General features: G+C 38.4%; 1 pseudogene across 1 annotated transcript; it reads right to left on the reverse strand.

Annotated features, from left to right (window-relative positions):
- Positions 1–246: 246 nt before the first annotated feature.
- LOC101020900 lies at positions 247–843 on the reverse strand (annotated as a pseudogene). Its single transcript, XR_160636.5, has one exon. The product of XR_160636.5 is annotated as a DNA-directed RNA polymerases I and III subunit RPAC2-like (transcript).
- Between the last annotated feature and the right edge of the window lie 6,958 nt (positions 844–7,801).

A 7,801-nucleotide genomic window follows, 5' to 3' on the forward strand; every position in this document is an offset into this window, starting at 1 on the left:
TTTATTTTGAGAATATGCCAGGAAGAGAGTGATTGCGCAGATGCATCATTAGAGTTTGAGAGCTACTATTCTAGGAAAAGCATAAACCAAATCTCCCTTTTCACCATCACCCAGTCCAATATACTGTAGAAGAATCTGTGACTTCAGCATATATTCAAGGACACAGCTGGACCAGATATTACAAGGTGGCATTTTAGAGTAAGAAATATAAATGGGCCTGGGTTCTGCAAAACTTCTTTAAAAAAAAAATACAAGAGAGAATTTATTAGAAGAATACAGAGGTTCTTGCAGAGATTCCAACAGCTGCAAGGGTTCAACAGCTAGAATCATGCCTTTCTGAAGAACAGAGTATGCTGTAACCACAAACTTCTAATTCTGGGTTCTGCACCATCAGGAAGAGAATATCCTAGAGGACAGTTCTCCTTGTATACTGCATAAGGGACTAGAATGTGGATTCATTTCTGCTTGCTTTTTGATCCTTATAGTCCTTTATGCTGGCCTTAAACTTGTCAAGCACATGTTTGCAGACATTCATGAGTTCATTCAGTTCTCTCTGAAATGGCTCAACAGCTGGAAGGGTACCTCCAGTCTGAATGCGTAAATTAATTTTGCTCTCTGCAGGATGGGTCGTCGTGTAACCACAAAATTCCACTTCTGGGTTCTTCATGATCATGTAATGTAGAGAATTTCCCAGGGTATGGTCTTCCTCGTGCAATACAATGTCACAAAGTGTCTATCTGTTCCAGTTGCCTGGACCATTTCCAGGGCTGTCTTCCTCTCGCCTTCAGTCATTGAAGTCTTCAATCCAGATATTTTTCTCTCCAGCTCCTGGTCCTCTTCCATCGCTGGGGTGGTTTCCAGACCCTCAGGTGGTGCTGGTGGATCAGGGGCTCTGTCCCATAATGTGAGGTATGGAGGCAAAGCAGGAAGAAAACTTCTTATTTAGGTTTAGCTCTCCATCTTGTCATCAGAGTGGCAAGTTCTTAAGGCCAGACATGCAGTTGTAAACGTAAGAGTTAAGGTGATCTACAAAAGTCACCATGCTTTAGTCTTGGCATAAACTTAAAAGTTGACTGTATACCTAATAGTCATTTCTCTCTTTCTCTTTACTAACAAAACCATGGCATTCTTAGGAAACTGAATAGCTAAATGCTGCTGGGAATCTGGACCCATCCATGGACTCAGGGAATTACTCCCACTTGCTAGTCTAAATCAGTCATGGTAATTCCACTTTCCTTGCTAGTAATTGGTTTAGAAATGGCAAGCAACTCAATTATATTAATAAAAAGTGAAAGATAATGCCAGAGGAATTTGAAGCTGATGATGCACTGAAGGTAACCATGGCAATAATAATAAATTAAAAACCCAGCTCTTAATTAAATTTATTCAACTTTCCAGGCATAACTATTATTTTCCTTAGGCTCACTGTTAGACACACTATGTCTCACAATCACAAATTTATGAGATACACAGAAATCAATGGAACAAAAGCCCTCATGAAGAGACAAAGCAATGAACACATCTAGACTCACAGGTGATCTAGATATTGAAACTATCAGATAGGAGGTTTAAAATACATATGATTAACATGTTAGATGCTTTAATATGGAAAAGGTAGAAACATGCAGTAGCAGATTGGAAATTTTGGTAAAGAGATGGAGCATATGGGAAAGAGTCAAATGAAAATGCTAGAAACAAAACATATGGAGATGAAGAATGCTTTCATCAGTAGCCTTGATACAGCTTAGAAAAGAATTAGTGAATTTGAAGATAGGCCAATATCAATTACTCAAACTGAAATTCAAAGAGAAAAAAGAGTGAAAGAAATAAAAAACAGAGCATTCAGGAGTTTGAGATAATATCAAACAGGCTAACATAGGTGTAATTGGAATCTGCAATGACGAAAAGAGAGAGCATAGGGTATAATAATATATGAAGGCATAATAGTTGAGATTTTTTCGAGGATAATAGAATATATCAAACCATAGACCCAAGAATATTAACCACATTCAGGATGAATACCCCCCAAAATCATTTAGATACACTATACTCAAACACCTAAAAACCAATGATAGACAAAAAACTTGAAAACTGGCAGAAATTTAAAAAATAAATCTTAGAGAAACGTATTAGAGAAGAAATACATAGAGAAGAATGAAGGTTAGAATTACAGCAGACTTCCTTCAGAAACTCTGCAAGCCAGAGGGTAATGAGTTGATGGCTTCAAAATAATGAAAAACAGAAACAAAAACGTCTGCCAACCCCAAACTTTTTATCTACTAAAAATACATTGTCTGGGCCATGATGTCACCACTCCAGCATGGTCAGATCTCGAAACCTTTTCTGACTGCCCCAGTTGATTCTGAGCACTTGGCTTTTCTGAATTTTATAGCTTTCACCTTTTAATAACCTGTTATGTGCCTAATTTTTTCCTGTACGATCTTGCTCTCTAGAAATCACATATCTGGGAGTCTCTAGAAAGTTGATAGTTTTCAGATGGAAAGAGAATTCGGCTGCACCTCCTCTGCCTTGCTTAGTGCTGGATTCATGGTAGAAGGTGACATGTTTAAATCAAACTTCATGGTTGGTTGTTTTGGCCAGGAAACGGTACATTTTATTTTTGTACTTGATAATCTGAGGGGCAAGAGTCTGATAGATGAATGGAAAAATCAAGGATAAAAAGAAGTTCTTTCCCATAACAGATTGTTGCTTTTTATTTTTCTTACAAGTAGAGCTCCTTATTGCTCCCTAACACTCCCCACCCTACTTTTCTCTCTCTGCCTCAAGATTTGCCTTGTTCAGTGAAATCTTCAATAAAGTGAATGGGGATAGATGGGAAGGAACTTCTTTTTACTGAACCCACCCTATAAACATTTATAATCCCATAGCTGCTTTTCTAGGAGAAAGGGGATGAGGAAAACCAGTCATAGAAGGCTTAGTTTAGTTGAGTAGAGTATCCAAGTTTAGGATTGCTTGTGAGAATAAAGTGGTTTCAAGAAAGCAGAGAGGAGACATAGGGTTCTAGTAGTGAGAGAACTTTCACAGAGAAGAGATCATAGGTCTAAGGAGGGGGAATTGAAAGTTTTGTTGACCTGTTAAGTAACATTCTGTGAATCCTGCTGACATTGCTAATACTTTAGAAGTTGGATTTATTAGGAGGGGAGAGAAGAGGGTAATATTGCAAAATGCTGATGTTGGCCTCAAACAGGGTGCTGGATAAGATCAGTAGTAACTACAGGAAGTCTAGCCCTCATGGATTAATTAAGTAACATTGACATGGTGAAAAGAACAGCTGCGTTTCCGAGTCTTGCCAAGATCTGCTTGGACATCGTAGAAAAACAACACTTTAAAAATCATTTAATTTTTAAAGTGGCCAGGTGGAAACCTTATTTTAGCTCCCCAGTAGGAATTACATTTTGAGCCTGGAAGGGTATGCATGCCAAGTTTTGCTCATCAAAATAGAACTGTGGACAGACCTGAAATGATTACTTTAGTAGTAAAATCGCCAACTTTAATACATCAAGATAGTTTTGCAAATACAGATAATTTACATGCTTTAAAAATAAACAAGAAACTGATAATTGTACTGAGAAACCACAGTTGCAATTGTATATTTAAGAAGTCTGCGTTCTTTTAAGAAGTCTCTTCTCTTCAGGTGTGAGTCCTTTATTCACGGCCAGCAAAGACAGTCAATTAGCACAAAGACTTTGATGGCCATTAAATAAATGAGGCTGTAGTTGTGCTCAGTAGGAAAAAATTCAAAGTCCACATCCAGAGGCCTTCCTGCCAAGATGCAGCCAGCCCACCTGGCAGGACCCTGCAGTAGCACACAGAGAAGCCCTTGCCTACACATTGCTACATAACAATTTGAGTCGACAGCTGACTTGGAAGGTATTTTTGAAATTTGTTGGTCCAATGCGAATATACTTGTGACCATAGTTAACTGAGGCTATTCCCAAAGGAGTGTGCAAAAATTGAGGTAAATTTTTTCCAAAGATGGCCACATGAGTTACGTAAGTTTACAAGGTGACTTTTGCTATCCTTCATCAAGAGATGGGTTTATTTCCTTTTCCTTAAATCTGACTGGCTTTAGTAACTCATTTTAAATGTCAGAATGTGGTAGAAATCACATTCTGAGATTTTTCAAGCATATACCTTAAGAGGCCTTGTAGCTTTTGTGTTTGCCCTCTCAGAGCCCAGAGCAACTATTTAAAAATCTTACACTACTGCACTGAAGAGGAAGGCTATGTGGAGAAAAGCCATGGATGATGTGAGATTACAAAGAAAGAGAAGCTCAGCTTTGCCATAGCCACTTGACCAACCCAGTGGAGGCCCCAGACATGACTGTGAAGTTATCATGGGTTCTCCAGCCTATATTATGCAAAGCACAGACTTTTCCCCATTTCAAAATCATGAGCAAGTAAATGATTTTTATTTTTCAGCCACAGATTTTTAGAGTGGTTTCTTATGCGGCAATAAATAACCAATCTTGAAGTGAGCTAGCATTGTAATAATGGTAACAACAATGATGCTGATAATCGTAGTTAACATCTATATAGTACCTCATCTGTTTTGGCAGTGTGTTATTTACTCTGCTTAAATTCATAATTTAATCCCCACAATGACCCTTAGAAGTGGGCATTATAACTTACATCTTTTTTTACTAATGAGAAACTTGAGGCCTGGAGGGGTTAAAAAGTCACAAAGTAGAGATGACTTTGTATGGTAGAGATGGGATTGTATGAACATTCTTAGATGCTAGGCACTATCCCAGGTTCTTTCTATACATTATCTCTGTTAAGTCTCATGAAAATCTGTGAAATAAGTATTAGTTCCTCAATTTTACAATTAAGTCATTTAAGGCTAGAAATCTGGTGAATGGGAGAGCCAGCTTTTAAGCCCAGTATATCTCACTCTAAACTCCACTCTCCTTTCACCCTACAAATGGAGTCCCCCTCCTAAAATATTCATTTGATTACTCAAAATCGTCTACAGGATATCTTCCTGAAAACCGTTACCAATGTTATATGTGTAACAAGGTAAGGCTATCCACACTCCCCACTCCTGTGCAAAATTGTAATAAAGGTCCTTGCAGTAGGCAAGAAAAAGGAAATAAAATTCATACAGATAAAAAAGATGAAATAAAACTGTCCTTATTCACAGACAATATGACTTCCTCTACAAAAAATCCCAAATAATCCATAAACTAAGTCAATAAAACTAATAAGTGAATTTAGAAAGGCTTCAGTATACAAGGTTACTATTTAAAAACCAGTACTATTTTCATGCATTATCAATAAATATTTAGAAATTAAAATTTAAAAGTCTGGTTGCAATAGAACCAAAACCATGAAATACTTATGAATAACTTTAACAAAAAACATTCAAGATCAGTATGCAGAAACTAAAAAGCACCCATGAAATAAATCAAAGATTTAAATAAGAGATATGTCATGTTCATATATTGGAAGACTATTGTTAATTACCAGTTCTTTCCAAACTTATCTATAGATTAATTTAAATTCCAACCAAAGTCCCAGCAGGATTTCTATTTAAAGAAATCAACATAGTGATTCTCCAGGTGATCCCATTTTGTAGCTAGAGTTCCAAACTGCTGCACCAGACTAAATTTCTTGTGGCCTGGGACCATCTAATTTGTTGCTACATTTCTAGGATTTGGTACCTGGTTGGCATTCAGCATATGTTTAATAGAAACAATAGATGAGTGAAGGAATGCAGAAAAGAGGAAGAGGATCTGGCCAAAACAGGATCTGAACATGTTGAATTTGAGATGCTGTGATACATCCATGAGATGCCATTATGTCCGGAATTGGTGGGTTCTTGGTCTTGCTGACTTCAAGAATGAAGCTGGGACGTTGTGGTGAGTGTTACAGTTCTTAAAGATGGTATGTCTGGAGTTTGCACCTTCAGATGTTCAGATATGTCTGGAGCTTCTTCCTTCTGTTGGGTTCGTGGTCTCACTGACAGGAGTGAAGCTGCAGACCTTCACAGTGAGTGTTACAGCTCATAAAGGCTGCGTGCACACAAAGACAAAGCAGCAGCAAGATTTATTATAAAGGGCAAAACAACAACCCTTCCAGAGTGTGGAAGGCAACCCTTGGGGCTGGCTCTGGCAGCCTGCTTTTATTCCCTTATCTGGCCCCACCCACATCCTGCTGATTGGTCCATTTTACAGAGAGCTGATTGGACCGTTTTGACAGGGTGCTGACTGGTGCGTTTACAATCCCTGAGCTAAACACAGAGTGCTGATTGATGCATTTACAATCCTCTAGCTAGACATAAAAGTTCTCCAAGTCCCCACTAGACTCAGGAGCCCAGCTGGCTTCACCTAGTGGATCCCGCATTGGGAAGCAGGTGGAGCTGAGGGCCGGTCCCAAACCGTGTGGCCGCACTCCTCAGCCGTTGGGCGTTTGATGGGACCAGGCACCACAGCACACGGGGCGGTGCTTGTTGGGGAGGCTCAGGCATGGTGCCCGCCAAGAGTGAGGGCTGCTAGCACATTGTCACCTCTCACCATGTGTAGTGAATGTATAAGGTCCTTTCACTCTAATTCTGGAAAGAACTATGGGCTGGAACATAACTAAACATAACAATGTGATTGGCGATTTAGGCCAGGTTTAGATATAAACATGGCTCCAGAGAAACAAGAGGAAGGGAAAATATAGGGAACAGATTAATGAATAATCCAGTCCCTGAACTCATGGCCTACAATCTTGGTCCAGAAATTGCATCAATTTTACATCATCTTCTTCTCACATCCCTCCAAGTACTGGGGCCCTGCTTACTAACATTCTATTTGTGATGTCCTACCTGCCTGGCTATAAGTCCCTTGACTTTCTGTACCTCAAGGTCCCAGTGGCTACCCCACTCCCAAGATTGTATCTAGCTCCAGAGTCTTGACTTTCTAAGTCATTGGTACTCCATTAGAGTTATTTCTTTTGCGGAGTCATATTATATGACATGATGATTTTAAATGGGAGAAATATTTTTGAGGCCAATAAAGATCTCTACAGTTTTCAAAAATTTCAAAAATATGCCTATATTTTCTTTTTGGTAAAAATTCAGTTAACATTAACTTGGTTTTAGCTTTGCAATCACCATTGAAACCAGTAACTATGTTTATCTTTGAGAATAAAAAAGTAATAACATTCCACTTATAAATAAGAATATTATCCACTTCAAATGTGTTTGCTATTTTTATCTCATTACAAATATTTATTTATAATCTGAAATAATCACCACTAACTGGCTACAAACAACTTCCTGTTTGTTTCATTAAAAATAAAAAATTAAATAAAGTATTTTTATATTTAAATTTTTCAAGTTTTAATTTTATATCAAAGAACCAGACAAGACATAGCAAACTTATATATAAGTTGATCTGATTAAGGCAGAAAACTTTTCTTAGATAATTTGTCTGACAAATAAATTCTCAAGGAAAACCATTCATTAGCTAGTTGCTGTTTATTTTTGGTGATCATTGCATTTTTAAAAATACATGGCCAAGCACAGTGGCTCATGCCTGTAATCCTAACACTTTGGGAGACAGATCACTCCAGCCCAGGAGTTTGAGATCAGCATGCATGAGCAACATAGAGAAACACTGTCTCTACTAAAAATACAAAAATTAGTCAGGTGTGGTGACGTACATCTGTAGTCCCAACTACTTGGAAGGCTGAGGTGGGAGTATCACCTGAGCCCAGGAGGTGGAAGTTGCAGTGAGCCAAGATCTTGCCACTGCACTCTAGCCTGGGTGACATGCCCTGTCTCAAACAAACAA

This window comes from Papio anubis, chromosome 6 (genome assembly GCF_008728515.1).
Source record: "Papio anubis isolate 15944 chromosome 6, Panubis1.0, whole genome shotgun sequence".
Classification (NCBI taxonomy): Eukaryota; Metazoa; Chordata; class Mammalia; order Primates; family Cercopithecidae; genus Papio; species Papio anubis.